Source organism: Triturus cristatus, chromosome 4_1, assembly GCF_964204655.1.
Source record: "Triturus cristatus chromosome 4_1, aTriCri1.1, whole genome shotgun sequence".
Classification (NCBI taxonomy): Eukaryota; Metazoa; Chordata; class Amphibia; order Caudata; family Salamandridae; genus Triturus; species Triturus cristatus.
In genome coordinates this window covers 293833643-293838015 of record NC_140585.1, presented here as the reverse complement: position 1 = coordinate 293838015, position 4373 = coordinate 293833643, and the positions used below count along the sequence as shown (strand labels likewise).

Sequence of the window (4373 nt, the reverse complement as noted above, 5' to 3'; positions counted from 1 at the left end):
AAACACTGCAGCTGTCCTAATGATGAAATGCATTCCTTAAGTAAGGATAATGATAAAGTAAGGTGGAATGAATTGATGGTTTACCAACCATGTTTCAAGAAAATCAATTTCACTATCCTTCAAAGAAAGGAAAAAAATGTCTTATCAAGAAGCAGTGTGAATATGGGAAGGGCCTTTAAAAAAGATGTGGAGTTTCCTAAAGTAAAAAAGAGGGTTGAACTGATTGAAGGGAGAGAGGAAGTAGGGTCGGAAAGATTGTGACGGGGAAGTGAATACAACATAAATACTAGTATTTAGAGAGTGAGAGACAGGTAGAGGGACAGAAGGGAAAGGAGAGTGAGAGTGAGAGAGAAGAGCCAGGTTAGGGCTGAGTTTCTCTTTATCTGCCAGTGACTCCCTGTAGAAGCTTGCCGGCACAATTTAGGCTGTCCTGTAGGCATCCCTTGTTATGCCGAGCCAGCCAATATTGAGAAAAATAGCATGGGTCACAATGATGGAACTCGTCTGCAACATCGGAAGTTTTAAAGTAGTATGGAGTGGGAGGGCTAGAAGAGTTACCATAAAGAATGAATACACGTCATTCTGTTCTCTAGCCTCAACAGCTGCAAGAGAGGAACTCCTGCTGGCCAAGAAGACCAATGTCAGTTCAGCTTGAACAGGTGAAAGCATGCCTGATTCTGCAAAGGTATGAGATTACACTTTTGCGTCAGAGGTGGTCAGGGGCTATTGCACATTAGGAAACCGTTTATTGAGGTCCAGTTGGATTACTCTATCTTCTACCACCTCAAAATCAGCTGCTCATGCAGTGTTCTATACCGATGAGCTATTTTGGTCCTCCCTGCCCCTTCCAGCTAGTGGGTCCCCTGACTAGGGAAAGTGATTCGAACAGATTTGCATATCTTTTCATAGGAGACTTCTTGACCTATTTTATACTGTGCCAAATCAAGGTAGATTGAGTAATGATCTTGACAGACCTATATTGGAGAACTGCAGTGTGAGAAAGTGGCTCTGTATATACTGTTCCCAAATAGGTACAGGGTGTACAGAGTCCACAGTCCCCAGAGGTTTGGCAGAGGCTAAAGTTAGATATAACCTTACTCTCTAAAGTGGTAGCTTGGTCGAGCAGTAAGGCAGTATCAGAGGACAGTGTAAAGCAATTGTTGCACACACTCAGTCAGCAAATGGTCTCACACACTCAATAACTGAACTCTAGGCCAATGGTTTATCTACAAAAAATATATGCTTGTTTTATTTTAGAACCAACAATAGGTATTAAAATATACTTTCTCAGAATGAGATGCTTTATATAAATACTTTTGCAATATGCAATTGACTTTTGTAGAAAGTTACAAGTGGTTGCAATAGTCAACAACATTTTAAACACAATAATGCATTGAGCTCAATGGAAGTTTCAAGTTATTTGCAACAGATTACTTTTAGGATTACTTTTGGATTTCCAGGACTGGATCCTAGATTCAGTCCTGGGTCAGTACTTGGAATCAAGTGATAAAAGTCGACTTAATTACTGTGATGATTTTTAGACAATATTTTGCTATTTTAAAAGTTGACAGAAAATATTTCATAGAAAACAGTCAAAGATTCCCTATGGCAGAAAATTCAAGTTGCAGGTATAGTATGTTCTCGTTACTTTTGTAATCCAGTACTGGGTGCCTAGACTCAGTACTGGGACCTTTATCCAAAACAGGTAAGTAATTACGTTTTCAGAAATTATACGATTTTTAAAGAATATTTAAAGTTTGCAGAAATTGACACTTAGAAGAAATTTCACAGAAAAACAGTCAATGATTTCCTACGGGAGAAAATTGGGTTACTGGTAAGTACAGTTGTAAGTATTTTTCAGAGTCAGTGCTGGGCACCAAGATCCAGCACTGGGAGCTCACCTAATAGCAGGTGAGTATTTTCGTTTTCGTTACTCGGCTGATTTTTGGTGAATATTTTAAGTTTTGAAAAGTCCACACTTGGAAGAAATTTCAGGAAAAACCAGTCAATGTTACCCTATAGAGAAGATTGATTTATCGGTTTAAAGGTAAGTACTCGACTGGCAGAGTTAAGGTTCTGGGCATAGACTCAGGCGTCTCCCAGGGTCAGGTAGGTACAGTTGGTTCACCCTCAGCGGCACAAGGGCGGCCGGGTGCAGAGAGAGTTAGGCCCAATGTTATCCTATGAGAGGTAGTGGGGCCTTGGTTGGTGGCTGCTGACTAGCAGGCCACGTGGCTGTGGGAGCTGGGCTCCTGGTCACTTATCCAGGGCAAGTGGGGAAGTAGATAGATGTAGAGGTTGCACTGCCAGGGCCACTCGGACGGCTGGGTGCAGAGTGCTTTTGAGCATTCGGGCGCTCAATTGATTTGAATGGGAAATCTCTGGTTTAGAAAAAGACTGCAAGCTCGGGGACGAAGATTCTTCAGGTGCCACCACCACTTCGAGAGGTAAGTTGGGTAGTTGGAGGATAGGTAGGTACCCCGGGATTGGGCACAGGGGGCCGCGGAGCGCCGGGTGCAGGGGTACCTTTTGGTGTCGGGAAATCTTACCCTCTGTTGATCGCGGTTGGGGGGGCACTTGGTTCTGAGGCTGCAGGCTTCTTCAGGAGTGTCGAGGGAGGTCCTTGGGTGCCGGACTCGGGGTCACAGTCGCCGTGGGGTCGTCCTTGTGGTCTTTGTTCACTCTGGCACAGGCCAGGCTTGGTGGGTGCAGAGTGTGAAGGGTTCGCGGTTCCGGGCTGCTGCCAGGGATTAGAAGTAGATTTGAGTAGAGCCTCTACTCATGGGAGTCCCAGGGGTTTAGAGTCAAAAGGTAGCCAGGTCCTCCAGGGTTTGTGAGGTTGCTGGCCACAAGAGATGCCGGGTTGGAGCAGGAGCAGGTTCGAGGGTCGACAGGCCAGAGGCTCCAACGTTTGGGAGTTGCACAGCCCTCAGTCTTTTCATGTTTCGCTCAAAGAGTGAAGGGCCCTGTAATTTCTCCTTCTCATTCACATATGAAAAGAATGAGGGCTAATCAAAAAATGAATTAGAGCTGGACGTAGAAATGCAGCAGAAGGGCCAGCAAGCGCATTTCTAAGTTGCTCTATGAAGGATGCTTTTGTACTTGACAGATCAGTTTAATCCTACAGGTGCTCTAAAAGGAAGAATGCATTTGAGTCATCCTTGCTGAAAATCACACAGCCATTTATTCTAGGTTGCACTGAGTTTTCAGTCCTCTCCGCCTGCTAGCTTGTTGTTGCAATATGTCTCAATTCTGGAGAATTGTCTGCTATGCTGAAATGCGTGGCCCAGTTCAAATGTTCATCATATTTCCTGGAAAAATATCAAAAGGAAAACAAAGATTTGGTTTTGGGAAAATAATTTATTACACCTTGTAAAAATCAAAACTTTCACATTTGAGTCAAAAAAGAGAGGCTAGGTCTCACTATTGTGCTCAGGCTGTTTTACACATACTGCTCACAGGTGCTGTCCTGCTACCAATGGGCATGGAAGCTTTGGCCTGCTCTGTTTCCAGCCTGGGTCGGTGCACCTCTCGTTACACAACCTGAAATGCTAGAGCTCCCTCTAGAACACCATATTGATGCCCAATGCAGCATGGACACCTGATCAACACAGCTGAGTGCAGCCCAGAACCCCTGAGCTCAAGCAATCCACAAGCCTCTGCCTCCCAAGTAACTAGGACAACAGGCACACACCACCTTGCCCGGCAAACACTGCAGCTGTCCTAATGATGAAATGCATTCCATAAGTAAGGATAATGATAAAGTAAGGTGGAATGAATTGATGGTTTACCAACCATGTTTCAAGAAAATCAATTTCACTATCCTTCAAAGAAAGGAAAAAAATGTCTTATCAAGAAGCAGTGTGAATATGGGAAGGGCCTTTAAAAAAGATGTGAGTTTCCTAAAGTAAAAAAGAGGGTTGAACTGATTGAAGGGAGAGAGGAAGTAGGGTCGGAAAGATTGTGACGGGGAAGTGAATACAACATAAATACTAGTATTTAGAGAGTGGGAGACAGGTAGAGGGACAGAAGGGAAAGGAGAGTGAGAGTGAGAGAGAAGAGCCAGGTTAGGGCTGAGTTTCTCTTTATCTGCCAGTGACTCCCTGTAGAAGCTTGCCGGCACAATTTAGGCTGTCCTGTAGGCATCCCTTGTTATGCCGAGCCAGCCAATATTGAGAAAAATAGCATGGGTCACAATGATGGAACTCGTCTGCAACATCGGAAGTTTTAAAGTAGTATGGAGTGGGAGGGCTAGAAGAGTTACCATAAAGAATGAATACACGTCATTCTGCTCTCTAGCCTCAACAGCTGCAAGAGAGGAACTCCTGCTGGCCAAGAAGACCAATGTCAGTTCAGCTTGAACAGGTGAAAGC

At 44.3% G+C, this 4373-nt stretch overlaps 1 non-coding gene across 1 annotated transcript; it reads right to left on the bottom strand.

The window, feature by feature from the left end:
* Positions 1-3407: 3407 nt before the first annotated feature.
* On the bottom strand, positions 3408-3707 carry LOC146854365 (signal recognition particle RNA). The gene has a single exon (XR_014959318.1).
* Between the last annotated feature and the right edge of the window lie 666 nt (positions 3708-4373).